Below are 21,431 nucleotides of genomic sequence, written 5' to 3'. Positions count from 1 at the left end.
TGCTTAAAAGAGATTGATAATCTAATTTTTGGTTTAAATAATCGATTAAACAAGGTATATAATCTATTAGATTTAACCAGACCACTTAGAAAGCTAACAAGGGCAAATTGTTCTATTATAATCGATTATACATGGTATATAACCGATTAAAACAGAAAGAAAGTCATGATCTGTTTCATAAGTGAGATAATTTGTTAAGGATAGTAATTGGACAAACAATATGGCTAAGTGTAGGAATAATCGTTTAAATAAGTTTCCTAATCGATTAAATCAAAAAACATATTCTAATCCTTTACATTTATAACCTAATCTGTTATAATTGTGAAATGAATCAAGTATAGGCTTATAAGATAATCGATTATACACTCAGGATAATCTGTTAAAACCGAAACAAAAGCATAACAGATTACATAAATATCCTAATCGATTATAGTGCGACGGGATTTGAAAATCCTATATATATGTGACTTGAAACTTGTTTCAATAACATTATCATTTTCAAATACTAACATTCTCAGTAAGTTTTGATTACAGGTGCTTTCAAGAAGTGTTTTTAAAGGATCTACACTAAATTGGTTTATTAGCCATCAAAATTCTTTCAAGACTTTGTGCTAAAGTGGTTCTGATTCAATTTGCACTAGAGGAGTGTGTCTTAGAGATCAGGTTCTTCATAAACAATTTGTGATTGTGTACCTATGCGGGTTTGTCAGGGGGTTAAAGGTTATGATTGCTTTTGTATTGTAAGAGATTGAGGTTTTTCATCTCTTGTATTACTATATTGATTTTGAGTGGTGAAAGGAGTGCATTGAGAAGGTAGTCTCTATATTTCTGTATACTCAACCAATTATAGTGGATTCCTTTCAACTAAGGTTGTTGAAGGAGGACTACACGTATGCTTGTGATAATCGAACCAATATAGATTATTTGTGTTGATCTTTCTCTACTCTTTCTCTCTTGTTGATTCATTACTTTTTGTTTATTGATTTCAAGAAAGCAAAGAACCTTATGGGACGCTCTAGCAATGACTTAGAGACAAGTTAAGAATAACTCAAAATTTTGACAATGTTTCATTACTAATCTCAAAAGTGGTATTATAAGTGGGGAGAAACCTCTGTTTATAGAAGAAAGTGTCTCCAAAGTATAAAAATTACAAAAATAATAACCACATATCAAATCTCTTATTACAATAGTATGTGTTAATAAAATTTGATGTTATCATGTTAAGAAATCTTCAGGTGGTACAAATTTGAGAATGATTTTACTATTTCTTGAACAGGAACATATCGTATAAACTGAGGCCCAATTTTTGGTCTATTCTTTTAAGTTGGGCTTGAAAACGTTTCACATGGCTAGAAACGCTAACTTGACCCAAAGACGATCAATGCAAGGTCGAGTGTTGAGCCAAACAACATGTGCTTTCACTTTTTCCTCATGTAAGAATTTAAGACCACATCTTTATCACGCATAAGTAAGACAAATACATTAAAATCGGCCATGAACCAACATAAAAGTATAATAATAGTTCAAATAATTCATATTTTTAAAACATTTTAAAGTAGTTCAAGTCAACCCACGCCCTATAGTCAATGAATTTAAATTATTGTATACTTCCTCACATTTCCTTTCAAATCATTTTAAAGTTTAATTCTAACTTTACAATAATTTTATTTTGATTCATACATTTTGTCCATCCTTAGTTTGAAAATAACAAATACATATTCGCCATTTCTACATAACTTATATTCTTGAAGTTTATCAATTTTAAATCACTAGTGCAGGTAAGAGTTTTTGTATCAGTTCTTTTGGAGATTATACTTCGATTCTTTAATCGAAACATATTCAAATGAGGTAAAAAATATATAACTTTATACTTCAGTTTATAACTGAAGTCTATTCTTTACTTTATGTTTCATTTCTTTTTTTTAACTGAAACTTATTCCTATATTTTTTTAATAAAAAATATTGTTTCAATTTTTTCCGTCCTCACGTATTTTCCATCATAGAACCACCATGCTTCCCATCAACAAACAGAATCACCAATACCTTTCCCACCTCCATGTTGAATAAAAGAGATTAAAAAAATATATGCATTAGGAAAAAAAATTATGAAACAAAAACAAAATTCCAAGACGTAAGAATAAACTTCTAGCCACTTTCGAAATTCAAAGAAAAGGGATGTTCATAGTGACAATGTGGTGACACACTATGAGGAAGGGAAGTAAAGAGAGTGGAAGACTGACGGAAAAAGTGACAATGTGGTTCACATTTGGTGACGAGGAAAGGAGTAGAGGTGCTCTTGTAAGAGAGAACTGGTACAATTATACAAATAAAAAAACTTTGATGGGAATGTAATTTTAACCCTAGCAGACAAATAGGTTTCAGTTCTTTAAAGAACCGAAACATGAAACTGTATAAATATTTTAAAAAATCACACAAGTGATATTTTTGAAATTATTTGCAAAAACTATAAGACTTGATTATTTAAAAACTAAAACATATATCATTATAGAATTCAAAACCCAAATTCTATAATTATACAAAAAATTTAAAAAATGTCACTGTATTTTGAAAGATTCCATTTTTATTAAAACTGAAATATATTAATCAATTTCAAAAGCTTTTTATTTCATTAGTGGTGAATTAATCAAAATGTTACTTTTAGCCTTTGATCCAGAAATTACCTTAACATTTAATAATGTGATCTACACTTCTATCTAATGTTTTTTTACCATAACCGTTAATATAATTGTTGGTTAAACTCGTATATGAAATATTAATTGTAACACATGTAAACACTACATAATCGATAAAAGGGTTTTTTTTAAAATCTTTCATAATCATTTCCATCCTTGTGTTAAAAACCAATTATCAATATATTTGTGAATAGCATCACGATATTTTAACAATTTTTTTTAATAACTTTTTAATAAATATTATATATTACAATTTTATTAGTTCATATATTTGAAACGGATCAATCACAAGTTACTATATAAATTGTTGCAAAAAAATTGTAAAAAAAGTTGTTAAAAATATATTTTCCTTACGTAGATCAAACGTGATTCCTTAAATAAATTTTGTGTTAAATAATTAATTTTTTTTATTATATGGGACTCAACTTAGACATTATTTATGTAAATTGATCATATGGAAAGAATTATTATGACTAAATGCAACCCTAAAAGAGTGAACATGATGGACACTCCTGAATCTTTAATTTTTATTTTTCAAGATCAACACTAAATATAATGTTCTGTTTAAATTAATAGAATTGTCTATTAAAATCCACATACATTAGTGCCAAGTTGGTATTTACAACTTTTGTGATATGTTTATGAAAAATACTTTGAAGCAGTAATAATGTTTGTCTCTTTCTAGATATTTGAATGATGAGAAAAAACACAGATGGTTTACAATACGAACAACACATGATCAATTCATCCATCGACAAACAGTTTAAGACAAACTGTTTCGAGGCACTGGCTTTGGAAGTTGCATATAGGAACTCAGTCACATCATAGCTGAAGGGATTCCCATGTTCCAAACCAACTTTGGAAAAGAAATCTCTCTTGGAATATCGACAGTTGCCAGCGTACTTAGATAACTTTTCTGAGTTGAAAACATCATATGTAGCTTGAGAAAGTTGTCCATAATGTAAGATGTAATGGCGAAGGTCAATGTCTAGAGGGTCTAGCAGACCTTCCCAATTATTTCTCCCACTGAGATCTCTCCATTTTCTTCCTATGCCATGGCTGTCCATCTACTACTACTTCTTTTTCTTCAATTCAAACCTAATACGTTTTTATTTTTTTCTAGTACACTAGTGCAAAAACGCTGTTTAACGTCACCCAATAGACGTTGGTTTGTTGATAATCCGCGTATATGAGTAGACAGTGGCATTATCGTAAATAGCTTGGTAACGTAGACGTCGGTTTCCTGACAATGCGACGTCTATGATATTGTAGACGTCCCAACTGCTGCACACAGACGTATAATGGCCTGAGGTAGGTCAGAAGACCGTCCCGGGACGTCGGTTTTCACGAGGGGGGGGGGGGAGGCGACGTCTATAGGGCTGCAATTAATGCTTTCACCTAATTCTCAGGCGCTTAGATGTCGCTTAGTAAACAGGCGACGTCTACGGCCTGAATATGAAAGGCGGGAAGATAAAAAATCTTCAATTTAGATGTCGGGGATCTATACACACGACGTCTAAGTGGCTGTAATTAATTAAATTCACCAAATTCGAGGGCCATAGACGTTGGCTAGAAGGGGCACCGACGTCTATGTGCCTGTAAGTAATGATGTGCATCATTATAGACATCGGCGCCCCATCACAACTGTCGTCAACATCCCTGACAGGAAATCAAATGTCAATCATTTCAGCTTCCTAGACGTCGGCTCCCATTGTGACCGACGTCTAATGGGATTCAAAAGGTCAGTTGAAAAGTTAACTTGGACGTCGAATTAGTAACTGAACTGATGTCTATAGTCATATAGACGTCGGTTATCTGGAGAAACCGACGCCCAGTTTCATTTTAAATAGACTGCAAACTCTTCACGGCATTCAGTTTCTGATATCTTCCTCTTCCTCTTCTCCTTTTTCTCTCGCGACACTCTTCTTTTTCTCCCTTTTGGCACGTCTTCTTTTTGTAGCGGCACTCTATCGTTGTTTCTGATATCTTTATCGTCTTCCTCCTCTCTTTTTCTCTCTTGCGACATTGCATCCCAAGTGCGTGGTTTTTTTTATGCTTACCGTTTGTTTAGTCTTTCATCGATTATTTTTTGGTTCAACTGATTAAAATTTGCTTTCTTTGTGTTGTGTTTTAGTGCAATTTTATTCTTTTCTTGGGATAACGTAGTAACACATTCTCCCTTTGCTAGCTGCCTCCCGGAAATAGCAGCGTCTTTTGAATTTCTTTTGATCGTTTCAACTCAAAAACGACCCTGGGTCGTTGTCTAGTTTTCGTTTCACCGTGATTTTTTCCTCTTGCGGATGAAAAATGGAACTAAGCAACCACCCAGGTTCGGTTCTGGGTTGAAGGGACCATAAGAAATTCAAAAGACACAAGCTTTTTTTGGGGGGAAACTAGCAAAAGGAGATTGTGCTACTAGGTTATCCAAAGACAGGAACAAAACTGCACTAAAACACAACCACTGTATTAGACGTCGGTTAATGCAAACACCGACGTCTATAGTGAGTGTAGACGTCGGTCTTTGTCATGTTCGACGTCTATATGTGCTTTTAGACGTCGGTTAATGCGTTATCCAACGTCTAATTAGTGCCTTTAGACGTCCATTCACACCAGTGTCGACGTTTATTGACGTCACTCATGGGCACTAACTGACGTCAGTATAGACGTCTGTGGTTAGGATGTCAGACGTCCCATTGATGTCACCGGTTTAGACGTCGGTTTAGGACTAGACGTTAAAAGCCCAAAATAACCAACGTTAAACAACGTTTTTGCACTAGTGGTATAATCCACATGTAATCATTTCTCTAATCAACTTATATAGACTTTAGGCCTCTTTTTAAATGATGTCTTGGTCGTTCTATTGTTACAAACGTGTGAGTTCATTCATATACTGTGCCAATAATTTACCACCAGACTTGATCTTTTCTGAAATAATGGTTTAGTCATGAATCACTATTTGTTCAAGTTTTCTTTACCACCTAAAAAATGGATTAAAACAAACACGGTAAAAATAAAAAATGCACATTATTAACAAGGCCTTACCAAATAAATAAAAGTTGTATTTAGTGTGTTCAATTTTGTTTCTTCAAATTCTTACTAAATGTTTTCATTATAAAGTTTCTAATTGCTTATTAACTCAATCATTTACAAAAGTTCTTGTCACCAAATGTTATTCTTATTAAGAGCTATCTTTCTCAAAACACTAGAGTAGATTTAACTAGATGATCGAGAAATATTTATTTCTGAACTTGCAGTTTGAACAAAACTTTACAACTCCAATGTTTAACAACTTATATAAATTGTTTAATCATTAACAAGGTTGTTAAATTACCTTTTGACGAAAAGTTTTCCAACAACACTATTCAACCCCCCTTCTAATGCTTTTCCAAGTATTTCACAAAACACCTAGCCTAACACCTCTACCTCCCATCCCATCCTCTTAGATGGTTATCCATAAACCACAACCTATCACCACCATGCCTTCAAACACCATTCTAACCCCCTACCAAATGACCCAGCATGCTCAACATCCTTCACCTTGCTCATCACCTTTTCATTGAAAACAATATACAACAAGAAGCTCGAATTGTCACAATGTTCCAACCAAATAGGGAGGAACAAGAACAAAAGTTTAACTCCCTCTTCAACACCATAAACACTCTATCCTCCTAAATTTTCCCTAAACCTGATCAACCTTAACCACCATAAGTCCTACCACCACAACCACCACCACCACTTCCTCTCGGGCCATGATGTTATATTTCCAACCTTTATTATGTTTTATCAAATAAGAGGGAGGAAATGATATGCTAAATATTTTTGGGAGTTAATAATTTTAGAGGGAGAATAACTTTTTAAGGGGGAGAAATTTTGTGTGGACATATATCCATTTTTTTTATATACTTTAATACCTTATTGGTTTCTACTTTGATATATGATATTATTATGATCAATGTTTTTCTTCATTCTGATACCTTTTTTTTCATTGATAAATATATTATTATAATCAATGTTTTTTTTCATTCAGATACCTTAATCATTTATGACCACTCAAACACCTTAATCATTTATGACTACTCTGATACCTTAATCATCTTATGATTCATTACTTTGTCGATTTAATATTGTTGCTTACATGCTATGATATGTTATTACGAATACTGTGATACATTGCATATATTGATTTATGACTTATAGAAGTCATCTTTTAATCATTTATATATGTTCAAATAACTATGATATTGACATGCTTGCAATGATTTAATTCATACATACTCTGATACTATGAATTAATTCTCTAATAAACCATGAGCTATGTTTGATATTGTATAAACGTTGTAATACTATGGATATAAAGATATGATATATATAATTCAATACTCTAATATATCCATATGATTTAATGCTATGTAAAGAAAGTTAGATAACTATCTTTCTCTTGATACATATATAAAAATTCCATTAGAAAAAGATAGTTAAAAGAGTAGCTTAATAGAATTAAATGAATTTATATATACTTGGAACAAACCTATCACATCTAGCAAAATCTTTGATAACAAAATCTCTTATACCTATTTCGTGTTAATTACGATAAGTATTTGTTAAACATAAAAAAGGGAGAGATTGTTAAGACAAGATCGTCTAAGCAAACCTAGTTTGGAAGTTTAACAAAGGTTTAAACGAAATAACATTGAATAACTTGAACTGTCTAGGATAATAAATGCAAAGTGTTAAACACTATATATTAAAATATCGTAAATTCTATAAGTTACTTAAACAAACAGTTAAACGATAGTAAATGTATAATGCCTAAACGACTATGATCGTCTAACTCTTTATTGCATGTACATTGTATTACTCTTTTGTCTATTGTGTTGTGCTCTCTTTTTCTATGTAGATCATATTAGTACAGTACCTTTATTCAATGGCTTACACCAGAATTAGAAGAACGTTTAGGGACATGAATATATTTTACGAATGTTTTCTTCATTCTTTTTGCTTGTTTCTTCCATGCATAGCAGAGATGCTTCTGCAACATGCAACATAGCTTCTGACCTAGTACAAATGGCTTCATATCTACATAAATGTAAAAAGCTCTAAGTAACGGATCTTTTTCAAAGAAGTCTATATAAAGATGACTGCTTGAATAGAAGATGTCAAGAATTAAGAATTATTTGTAGATACTATCTTGCTACTATTTTCTAAAGCTTACATCGTTTAGCACATGTTCTTTTAAAAAGAAAAGTTCTTTACAAGTTTTTGGAATCTCTTTGTATTGATTTTAAATCATATTTGAGAGAGTTAGATATTTTGTTCTTACAATATGTAAAACACTGTGTTGTTTTCTTTTAGAAATGAAGTAAAATACTTGTAAGTTTAACTCAGTGGAGTTAAACCCTCTAATTAGTTAGAGTAGTTCATACCAATAGTGGTTATACTCGTTCTAACCATTTGGTTAGTTGTATACTAGAATTCGTTAAACTCATTGTAATCCTTTGTAATTAGTGGAACCCCTTAAGAGTGTTTAAGGGAGAACTGAACGTAGCCCAGTTTTGAGTGAACTAGTATAAAAATAAGTGTGCACTTTTTATTTACAAAGATTTTCCCTAAATGATTTTTTAAATACTTAAGTGCTTAACAACTATTGCAGACTGTCTAACACCTACAAAAGAAATTAAGCACTTGTTTTGCAAAAAGATTTAAAACTCTATTCAAATCCTTTTTTCTAAAGTTTTCTTATGTTACAAAAACTATATATAGGATTTATTTGCCTTGTGTAGAAAATATACATAAGGTAATGTATTTATAATAATGATAATATAGGTTAAACCTAAATATAAATGCATATATAAAAACAAAATAATTAACATACAAAATATGATTCCCTAATTAACACAAAACCTAATATATCTAACAACATTGATGACCAAACAAGAGATTGTTAGGTAGAAAGGAAAGAGGTCTACCGGATATGAATGCAATCTGTCAAGCATTAAACATAAATCAATCATTTAGATTGTTAGATTGAATTGTATTGTAAACACATCCTTTTTGTGAGAGTAATCGTTTAAGGACTTGTAAGCGATCTAATTTATTGCACATTTTGAAGAGAATAAAAACACTTAGTAGTTAACTATGTGTAGTTAAACAATAGGTATACAGGTTTGTCTAGTGGAAACTATGAGTTGGTGAAACTCAACTAATATATCAGAAATATACCGAGATTGTCTAGATTTACCAAGAGTGGTGAAGAATACTGCACAACCAAGAGTGAGTGATACTCGGTTCTAATCAGAGCAACAGGGGTTATTAGGATTGATTATGTGATACTCCTAGTGGAACCTTCTAAGAGGTCTTAAAGGAAAACTAGACGTAACTCTATGGAGTGAACTAGTATAAAATAATTGTGTGTTTATTACGTCACTCTTGCTAAAGGCTTTTCTTATAAACTCTGCAGTTGCTTATTAACTCAACCGCTTGCAAAAGTTCTTTTCCCCAAACGTTATTCTTCTTAAGAGCTATCTTTCTCAAAACATTGCAGTAGATTTAACTAGACGATTAAAAAATATTTATTTTTTAACTTGCATTTTGAACAAAACTTTAAAACTCAACTATTTAACAACTTATATAAATTGTTTAATATTTAACAAGGCTGTTAAACTACCTTTCGGCGAAAAGTTTTCCTACAACACTATTCAACCCCTCCCCCCTCCCTTTCTAGTGTTTTTCTAGGTATTTTAGTTGGTATCAGAGCTAACCTCGCGGGGTTAATTCTTAACAAGACTCGAGGAAACGATCCTGAGACACGAAAAATGAAGGTTATGTCATCAACCACCCTTCTTTATTCAAAGGAGACAAATTCAACTACTAGAAACAAAGACTGATCGCGTTCTTTTAATCTTGTCATATTGATATATGGGATGTTGTCAAGAATGAAAACTGCGTACCTCTTGACAAAGAAGGAGAGCCACTTGCAAAAAGTAAATGGACTGATGAGCAGAAACAACGATACCTACTAAACTCTGTGGCTCGTAACTCACTAATGTGTTCTCTTTGAAGAGGAATATAGAAGTTCACATCTATCAAGGAGCAAAGGAAATTAAGACACACTAATCGTAACATATGAGGGACCACATAAGGTCAAAAGAAATAAGCCCAGTCTATCAACTAAACAATATGAATTATTCACCATTGATAAATCATTATTTTTTACTATTCACTTAGCTTTCTACACCAAATTTAATTAGTCAATTGTGCTTAATTGTCCATTATTTGCTCAGTTTTTCTAATTAGGCTTAATTTCATCAGTAATTCATTTTTTAATTAATTTAGATTATCTGAATCTAATTATTCTCATTATTAATTACAGGACAATTTTGGAATTATAATAAGGACAAGAAAAGCGCTACCACATCATTTAATTTCGTTTTGTAATTTTAATTACTTTAATTTTTTACCAGATTTGACTTTTGGGTCTATTTTTGGTCAATTTTAGGAGAAGCCCATATGAAGGGCATTTTAGTCCAAAAGGGTTTTTAAATACCCAAATTAGATTTTAGGTTTCTTCCTCTTCTCCCTCATTTTTCGTTTTCCAACCCTTGGGACGTCCCCTCCCCCTTTGGGGATTTAGGTTTTGCTTATTTTCCCTTCTTCGTGTATTGAATGATTTTATTTTAATTCTAATTATGTTTGTTCTTTTGCTTCAATTTAGTTTTTGTTTGCATTGTTGTTTGGATTTACGTTTTCCATGCAATTTCGTTTTGCCCATTTGCATTTCAATTTTTGTCATAGATTTGCATTTTCCATTGCGTTTTTCAATTGCGTTTTCGTTCCAGAATTGTGTTTCCATTTCTGTTGTTAATGGATTTGATGAATTCACTTTGGTTTTGTTGTTTTAATCTCGATTTAATCGTAGCTTAAGTGTGTTTGGTTGAACATTAGTGAAATTACATCGTTTCCATGAAATTTCTTAACCGTAATTGTGTTTTTGCTGCTATAACTTGGCTAATATTAAATATGTTTGTGAACCTGCAATTGGGTACACACTTAGTTGCCTAATTGGTGTTTAATCTTCGCTTAGTTGATGAAACTATGTGGTGCATAATTGTTTGAATATTAGCATTGTGTTTGCTTAATTCGTTTTTATGAAAACATGGTTAGTCTTCGCTTAGTTGATTAACTTATGTTGGATTAGGGGTTAGAAGAGTGGGTAATTGTTGTTAATCTATGATTGGAACAATGTAATTGAGCTATTGATCGACCGTTTTAAATCTGTGTTTGCATTCGTGTTTAATTTGATTCATTTTAGTTCACAAAAATATTCCACTAAACCACTTCCCACCACGTGTTTAACCTATTGCCTGAACCACATTTGGTCCTTGAGAGAAGACTTAGGAGTCATTTCCTAGTCTATATTGCACTTAATTGCATATTAATTTGATTCGTGTACGACCTCGATCAACCATACTAGAAAATGAAAACATTAAGAGCATGCTCAGTAGATTCCAGACGGTCCTCAATAAGCTCAAGTCCCTAGGAAAGTCCTAAGACAACTTCGATTACATTGACAAAATTTTGCGCACCCTTCCTAGACAATGGAGACCACAGGTTACTACTCTTAGAACATCGAAAAATATCAATGGCATGTGTCTAAAAGAGTTTATCGTAATCCTAAAGGTGCATGAGTTTGAACTTCAACAAGATGGCTTAATAGAGAAAGAGTAAAACATTACTTTTCAGGGCACCAAAAGAATGCCTAAAAAGGCTCCCAAAACAGATTAATCCATAAAGGAGTCTAATGATGAAGAACACTCTAAGGACGAAAATGGGGAAGAGGAACTTTCGTTCATCTTAAGAAAGCTTCACTCAATGTGGAGAAGAAAAAGAGACACAATGTTTAAAGGTAGACATGTTGGGTCTAACTCAAGAAACAATCATAAGGACAAACGATTGGAAGGAACCATAGTCTGTTATGAGTGCAAAATTGTGCCTCGAGGCAGGAAACATTGAAATATGAAGAAAAGGATAGTTAGTCCAAGATACGAGAAGAAGAAAGCGTTGATGACCACTTGAGAAGATCTAGACACATTAGTGGAAAAACGCCGTTTAACGTCGGTTATTTTGGGCTTTTAACGTCACCTATGGAACCGACGTCTATTCGGGTGATGTTAACTATACCCCGATCAAGTTATCACAGACATCTATATAGACGTCGATTGTATACATAGCTGACGTGTAAATAGACGTCGGTCATAGATACAATAGATGTTTTTATAGACATCTGGTGTCAACACAGGAGACGTCTATACGCTCTGGAACATTTTCTCCACTGTAACTTATTGGACGTCGATTTATGCAGTGACAGACGTCTATAGACGTCGGAATGCAAAACTGACGTCTACTGGGTATTTTAATTTTAAATAATTTATTTTTCGGATAAAACCACACCTGAAACATTTGAATCAAACACTTTGATACCTTCTTCCTACAACAATTTTAAATCATCAATTAAAGATTTCAAGTAAACATCAATGTCATTGCTAGGTTGTTGAGGACCAGATATCCTCATTGACAACATGACATATTTTCTCTTCATGCACAACAAAGGAGAAAGATTGTATATCATCAACATAACTGGCCATGAACTATGTTTGCTACTTAAGTTCCCGTACGGATTCATACCATCAGTTGCAAGTGCAAGTCCCAAATTCTGGAAATGTTTCATCGATCTTCTTCCACTGCGGTGAATCTGTTGGGTGTCGAAGAAGATTATCGCACTTTCTTCCTAAAACGTGCCATTTAAGATTCTTTGCATCCTCCTTAAAAGAGAACATATGTTTGAACCTATGTATTATAGGCAAATACCACATCATCTTACCAGGTGCACCATCATTACCTTCTTCACTAGTGTTTTTGTCAGATTTCTTTTTAAAACGGCTTAAACCACATGTTGGACAATACTTTAGCGAAGCAAACTCCTTGATGTAAAAAACACAATCATTGGGGCAAGCATGTATCTTCTGATATTCAAGACCCATTGGACATAAAACTTTTTTGGCCTCGTAATTACGAATAGGAGGAGTATTATTTTCTGGAAGCATCTCTTTCAGCAACTCCAACAACTCTGTGAAACTTTTATCGGTCCATCCGTTCCTTGCTTTTAAACTAAACAACTTCAAAGTTGTAGACAAGCGTGTAAAGTTCGTGCAACCTGGATACAACGGTTGCTTTGAATCATTGATAAAAGAATCGTACAAATTAGCTCTTCTAAAGTTATCTTCACCACCATCACGTATCATGTCCTCTAAATGATCACTCATCCATTCTTCCACATAATTTGTTCCTCGTGATGTCATAGGCTGGTCTAGTACTTCTCCATGCCAAGTCCAAACGGTATACGTTCTCGTTATGCCGAACAAGAATAAATTATCATACAAATTGCCTAAGTCTTGTCATATTTGATTAAGACAACGAACACAAGGACAAAAATATGTCCCGTTCATAGACTTTGCATTTTCTTTAACATATTGCAAGAACACCGAAACACCCTTCTCATATTCTTCAGAGATGCGACGTGCATTCATCCAGCTTCGATCCATACTATGTTCATAACATAGTTCTTCAGTATAAATTTCTCAACTCTCACAAAGTTAGGCCCTACCCATTCAGGAAAAATATTTTTCACAAATTGCTAAGACATGTGCAAATAAGTCTACATCATAAATTTGATAAAATTTCGACAACATTTCGCATTGGTCTCCGAAATACACGAAATAAGAGTAGTCACAAGAATGACCACAATCAAATATGCATCCGGAGAACAACACAAATAATGAACCGAAATTTCATCAATCTTATGAATAAACTCCAACGTACATGTTATAGCAAATTTATGAAAAATAATTTTCCCAAACTGTCCAATCGGACAATTCAAAATTTAATACAAATGATTAAAAAATTTATCGTTTGTATTAAATTTCAAACGGGAACTAAGTTTCACCCAATGATTTGATACTTATAATCTAACATGCCAATTATAATAACACAGCTAAACTTTATAGCATGCATATTCAAAAGCCGATAACACATGCATACCTAAAAGCCAAAAACATGCAAACGCAAAAGCCAATAACATGCATACACAAAAGACAATAACACACATACAATAAAAGTTTTCAACAAAGAAGCTAACCTTTTTAGCAAATTAAAACAGCAATGGAGGGAAATGAAGGACTGCACGCCCAAAAATGTAGGCAAAAAAGGGTTAAAAACGTCGCCCAAGAACACGTCGCAAACTGCACCAAAACGCAACGAAAACGCATTTTAATCGGTTCAAATGAAAGATATTTCATCAAAGAGTAACTTAATCGAAGTAAAACTGAATTTAATCGGTCCAAAAGAGAAAATGCACCTGGAAAGCAATGCCGCAAGAGAAAAGCGCGAGGAAGAAGACGATGAATAGTGGTAACTGCTCCCGGGTTCGCGTTCTGAGTATAAAGTACTATAGACGTCGGTTAAGTTTGCCAACCGACATCTATAATGTTATAGACGTTGGTGCTCTCACTAATTTGACGTCTTTATGATTTAAACATTAATAATGGCGCGGATTTTAGGCGTCCATTGCATGGCGGCCCAACTTGCTGGCCGACGTCTATATGGCGGAAAAATTATTACAATTCACCTAACTGTCAGGCTATGGACGTTAATTCTCAAGGGACACCGACGTCTATGTGGCAGAACATTAATTACAACCCGACATCTACATAGCAACTATTGACCTTCTTGGCAGAACTACAGACGTCTCTTGTTCCCTGACGACGTTTAAAGACGAGTGTAGACGTCGGTGTGGTTGTATTCAACGTCCATATGGCGACTATTCACCTTCCTGCAGACCCTTTAGACGTCCATGTGCAGTGTGCCCGATGTCTGTAGTGTTTGATACATTGGTTATCCAGGTAACCGACGTCTCCTCGTCTGAGTTATTTACGAATTTGCCATCGGTCATCATATTACGTCAGTACACCCTCAAACCAACGTCTATGAGGTGACATTAAACGGCGTTTTTCCACTAGTGACATCTCTAACGAAGACAAAGAAGCAAAGTTGTGCCTCATGGCAGGAAATGTTGAAAGGTCATCAAATGACTTAATGATGAGGTAGACTTTTTTTACTTATACTCCGTCATTCATGCATATTATGAACTGCTTTCATATTCTTCTAAACTGTCAAACACATACAAACTTTTGCAAAAACAAAGCAAAGGGCTTTCTAAAGAAAATAATGCCTTGAAAGAATAAGTAACAATTTCCAAAGATGATGTGAAAACTCTTAAACAAAATGTTAGAAATATCAAAGAAAAGCTAATTAATTTAAAAAAGAAAAAGGAGAAAAATCTTCTTAAAAATAAGAAGCTTGTAGAGGACACAACTGTGTGAAGTTTAGTGTTGTGTAGAAGCCAAAAATGGAGATTCTTAAAGGAGAAGATGAGCTTCGAGGATGATGTGGTTGAAATAGGGTTTGGACGAATGAGATGTGTTGAGAGGCAGAACGAATGAAGATGAGATCTCGAGAGAAAGAATGTTGGATAGGTGGATGAAGATGTTGTGGAAGGATGTTGACGTGTGCCACAAGTTGAAGTAGATTTGTGAGAGAATTGTGTCATGGAGGAAAGAGAAACTGATGTGCACAAATTGAAAAATGAGAGAATGGATATGTGCTTGGAAGGTGGCTAAAGGAGAATCCCTAGGATTCTCTAGCCTTGATTTTCAAGGGGCAATTGATTTTGGATTTCAGAAATTCAATTCTTTATTATCTCAAAAGTGACAATACAATGGTGAAGTTGGGTATTTATAGTGACTCATGCTTCATGCAGGCTAGAAACATACTATACAATGAACATAAGAAATAAAATTAGAAGACACTAGAGAAGGTTTGTTGGGCAGTATACCATCAGCCTGGTTTTTGAAAATCTTTTGGCACCTTACGGAATGAATTTGTCTAGTTTTTGTTGTGTATCTCTATAGCTTGTTGTTTCTTTGCTATGGATTTTTATTGAGTTTCTTGTGAATGAGTAATGTTTCTATTTGTATATGGTTAGGTAATCTATGTCTAAATTATTCTAGAATTGATTTAGTTTTTTTGTGTGAATCTTTGTAACTCGTTGTTTGTATGATGAGAATATTTGTAGAGTTTTTCTTTCTATTTATAGTTTTGAATATATTGTGGTTTTTGTTTTGTATGATTTAGAATACATTGAGCAATTTTTTGTGATATTATTTTGATCTATTTGGAAATTGTTGTTGTTATTGTACTATGAAAAATTTATGTGTTTAAGGTTCATATAATTTTGGGGAAGTTTATGAAGTTATGCATGATGTATGTATCTCGATGAGTGTAATTTTTGAGGATCAAAATTTTTGAAGTTTGAGAGAATGAAAAATTATATATCTAGAAAATGTGGTAGTGAAGGGAGTCGTTATTTAAAATAAGAAAAGATAATTATTATAGAAGTGAACGATAACATAGTTAGTCAGAGCTCTTGTTGTGGAGAGTGGTCATGTCTTTGATTCTTACTCTATGTATAATATATATTTATTATTTTTATTATTTATTTCATTTGCAAGTGTAGTTGTACTAATATTTATAATAATTGTTATCAATGTATTTGATAAAAATTAGTTAAAGTTGGGAGAGTGAAATTAATGTGTTAATTAGATTAGTTTAGAAAATAAAGTTGTTAAAATAATATAGTATTATTTTGTTTCAAACAAATTTAGAGTACAATGATTAATTATATATCTTAATTAAAGTACATTAGGTTATATTATATTATATATATATATATATATATATATATATATAAAACATGTATTATTGTTATATATGTTGATATGTTGTAATTAGTGATATACAAATTAAAAATATTTTTAAAATAATTATGATTATTTGCAATTTTCTTTTATATATACTTAATTGTAGTTTTATATTATTTTATTATATAGGTTTAAACTCTTTTTTGGTCTTTAAGTTAAGTTTTGATGTTTAGTTTAGTCTCCGCTTTTAAAAATGTCAACCTTTAGTCCCTATGATATGAAAAATGTATCAAATCAGTCCTATCCGTTAACAAATCACAAAATATTGGATACCTAGGTATGAAAACTTGTGATTTATTGTTCATTAAGTGTTGTCATGAGGACTGATTTGATACATTATTCATATCATAGGGACTAAAGGTTGACATTTTTAAAAGCGGGGACTAAACTGAACATCAGAACTTAACTTAGGGACCAAAAAAGGGTTTAAACCTATTATATAATTGTTATAAAAGTTAGTGTGTATGGTTTTGATAATCTAGTTAAAAGGTTTTGGATAATTTAATTAGAAAAGCGAGTTAGTTAGGATTTTATAGAATATATTATTTAGATACTTATTATAACTAATTTTGATAAAAAAGAAAGTTTATTGTTTTGAAGATAATTGGCTTTATCAAAATTCAGAAAAATAAATCAAATAGAAATAGGTATGCCTCCTATTTATATTAGCATAGAAAACCTTAACCATCAGGAAAACAAAAACAAAAAATTCTATAATAAATGTGAGAGAGGTTTGAGAGAAAGGCATTATTTTATGCCAAGAAAGAAGCCTAGGAGCCAAGCTATTAGTAGGGCTTAGAAGATCCAGAACTCTTTGTTGGATTGAAGGAGGAGAGCTTACATTCTCGATTTTGTCATTCTTGATTTTTATTCTTGGTTTTTTCATTCTTGATTTTATTCTCAATGTTTGTCATTCTTGATTTTTATTCTAATTGGTTGCATGTTGTTAGATATATTATCTTTATCTTTTATCTTTAGTTAGTTTGTTGTTATTACTTATTTGTATTTTGGACTTAGACCATATTTCTTCTATTATAAATAAAGGACCCTATGTGTATGTTAAACACAAGAAAGATTAATCACATACATAGTTTTCACTATATTCAACACATGTTTTATATGATCTTACGGTATTGTTAAATTGATGTTGTTTTACTCTTTTTATTGGCTATTGTTATTGTAAAATTGGTTGGTAGATGTTGTTTGAACCTTTTATGCTTGGGATTGATAGTATGAATGATATTGAATGGGTTACAGAACAAAAACTATTTTTGAGTGTGAGTTGTGTAATGGGTGTTGTCATTTAGATGTATGTGTATGAAGATATGACATGTTATTGTGGGGTCTTCTTATCGTACCTAGTAAATCCATGATGACTCTTTTAGTCGTGGATGTAGGAAAGAAGTTTTCTTAGGTCGTGGATGCAGGAAGAGATGAGTTTGAATGGTGATGACTCTTTTGACTGCGGATGCAGGAAAAAGGTTCTCTTCTGTCATGGATGCAGAAAGAGGATGGATTTGAAAGTTGACAACTATTATAGTCGTGGATGCTGATAGGAAGACTCAAACTAGTTGGTTCTGATGAATAGGTGATGAATCATTATTTTGTACTATTCACTTAGTTTTTGCACCGAATTTAATTAGTCAATTGTGTTTAATTGTCCATTATTTTCTCAATTTTGCTAATTGGGTTTAATTTGATCAATAATTCATATTTTAATTAATTTGGATTATCTGAATCTAATTATTCTCATTATTATTTGCAGGACAATTTTGGAATCATATTTTGGGACAATAAGAGTGTGGCCACGTCATTTATTATTTTCCACATCAACAATTGTTTTTAATATCGTTTGTAATTTTAATTCTTTTAATTTTGGACCAGATTTGAATTTTGGGCCTACTTTGGGTCAAATTAGGAGAAGCCCATATGGAGGGCATTCGTCCTAAGGGGTTATTAATACCCAAAAATCAGATTTAGGTTTCTCTCTTCCGTTCTAGAGAATGGAAGGTTTTCGGACGTTTTTCAGCTCCCCCTTTTTGGGGTTTAGGTTTGCTTTCTTTTTCTTTTTCTTGTAGTGAATCAATTTTGTTTTATATTGCAATTTCATTTCGTTTTCTGTTGTGTTCTTAATTTTGTGTTTCCAATTTCGCATTGCATTTCCAATTTCGCATTTGAATTGAATTTCGTTTCCAGCTCTCCATTTTGTTTTAGTTCTGCATTTCGTTTCCAGCACTGTATTTCGTTTGCTCTAACATTTTCAATTCTATTTTGCTACTTCAATTTCGTTTTAAGGAAGTGTAATTATGTTTGGGTTGGTCGTTGCTAAGATTAAATTGTTTCCATGAGATTTCTACAATCTGCATTGCCATTCTGTTGCCTTGTCTTGCACTATGTTCAATCTGTTTTTCCACTTGTAATTAGGACACACTTATTGGTCTAACTGGCCTTTGATTTTCGCTTAGTTAATTAGATTGTGCGTGCAGAATGGATTAGACATATGCAATGTGTTTGATTAATTCACGTTTTGAAAACCGGATTAACTTTCGCTTAGTTGGTTAATTCGTGTTGGATTAGGGGTAAGAGCGTGTTTAATCATTGTTAATCTAGGATTGGAACATTGCAAACGAAACAGTGACCAACCGTTTTTAAATAGTGATTGAATTCGTGTTTTAATTGGTTAATTTTAGTTGCGCAATTTGTCCAAAAACCCTTGCCCACCACGTGTTTGACCTATTGCTTGAACCACATTTGGTCCTTGCGAGATGAACTAGGAGTCACTTCCCAGTATATACTGCACTTTAATTGCATATTAATTTGATTCGGGTATGACCTCGATCAATAAGTGGTATCGAAGTGTATAGGGGATAGACTACTGGTTTGTGATGATGATGTGTGACGATGTTTAAGTTGTTAGTGTGTTGTTGTTATATGAATTATTATTGCGATGAATGTTTAACATTTGTGTGTTATGTTTTTCTACTTATGATTGATTCTCAGTTAGCTCACCCTTATATTTGTAGTTGTGGTTTTCACCTATGATGATCACTTTATACGGGAGCAGATGATCATGCAATTAGTTCGGATGTTGTATACCACAATGAATTTAGAGAGTTAGTGAATTTATTTGAATAAACAATTTTATTTGAAGTTTTATTTTGTAATTAAATTTAAATTATGGTTTATTTTTCTTTAATTGGAATAACTTATTGAATTTCGATTTTCACAATAGTATTAGAATTTTAAAATTTTAAATTTTTACTCGTAATTGTGACATCCAAAAATTGGGATGTTACACGAAACCTTCCCGCAATTGAAACCCGCGACATTGTGCCCCCTTATTTTCCCGGTTATGCTTAAGTAGTCGATGCAATACTATCCACTCTTAAGTAAATAGTAGCTTTTTCTACGCTTGATGGTGAATATATAGAGAGAAAAGAGAATGAGATACGAGCTTAAGTGTCAAATCTCTTACTATTGTAAGATTATAAAGAGAAACACCTGCGAGTGTTTAGACTGTATTGTATTATAATCAAATCCTCTCGTAGAGAGATTTAGTCTAAACTACTTGTAAGCAATCATTGATTATAATTCTAAAGAGAATTAAAATACTTATAACGAGACTCTTTTGAGCTAAGGAATCTAGGCTCGATGGTCTAGTACCAGGGGTGGTTCAAATACTCAAGGAAATCTTAGCAGGGTGTTGAGTACCAGGAGTGGTACGAATACTCAAGGAAATCTCGGCGGGGTGCTGAGTACCAGGAGTGGTACAAATACTCAAAGAAAATCTCGGTGAGGTAGCTTAGTACCAAGAGTAATGCTAATAATCATTTGTAATCGTGTGAATATTATAGTGGAACCCTCTACGGAGGAGATTGGACGTAACTCAGTTGAAGCGAACTAGTATAAAATCTCTTATGTTATTCTCTCTTCTCTTTACTAAACGATCCTCTTAGAAAGCTTGCAGTTGAGATTTATATTTAAAAATATAAGAGTTTTGAAACTAAAAGATCCTTTACTTTTAAAGGAAGTTCTTACAAACATTGCGGTAGAAATTATTTTGAATATCACGACAATATTTCCAATGCTTATATTTCAAGTCGAGCTTTTAAGCTTTTGAAAAATTATTTTACACACTCGACAACGTACTATATCAGAAGGGTTGTGAAAAACGATTTTTAAAAACACTATTCAACCCCCTCTTATAGTGTTTTTCAAGTATTTCAAATACTACTACGAGTGTACACCTACATTAAGATCTAATGTCAAAGTATGTATTAGTATAATTGGGTATAAAGTCAATTGTTTTTATGCTTTTGTGAGTTTCTAGTACTTTATGAATGATGATCTAGTATTTGATATGACTAAATAATTGATGATCTTTTCTTTTGAACTCTAGCTTACCTTGTTTCTTTGTTGTTTTTCGTGTGCTATTTGTTATTTTTGAGATAATCATTCTATTGGTGTGAGCAAAAGGAATAAGTGTTATAACATCTTTGATAGAGGATGATGTTGCAAAATTTCTTCTTGATTATCAAGTGATTATATTTCACCTTTTTAGATATATTTATTATTATGGTTATTTTCTTTTAAATAATTGTATTAACATATATTTATATGTCTAAGGCTAATATAATACCTTATTTTATTAGTTTATGTTAAAATTAAGACGTTATAATTATTAAAAAACATTTTTAATTAAAATACATTATTAATAAAATTTTAACATAAGTGCAATAAATATTTAATATTTAACTTCTAAAACATAGTAATTATTTAACTTCAAATCTTACTTTCATGTTAAAATTTTTCTTACATTTTACACTAATTTTTCAACACAAAAACACTACATAAATGTTCATAAAAA

This window comes from Vigna radiata, chromosome 7 (genome assembly GCF_000741045.1).
Source record: "Vigna radiata var. radiata cultivar VC1973A chromosome 7, Vradiata_ver6, whole genome shotgun sequence".
NCBI classification, from domain to species: Eukaryota; Viridiplantae; Streptophyta; class Magnoliopsida; order Fabales; family Fabaceae; genus Vigna; species Vigna radiata.
This window is presented reverse-complemented; position numbering follows the sequence as displayed.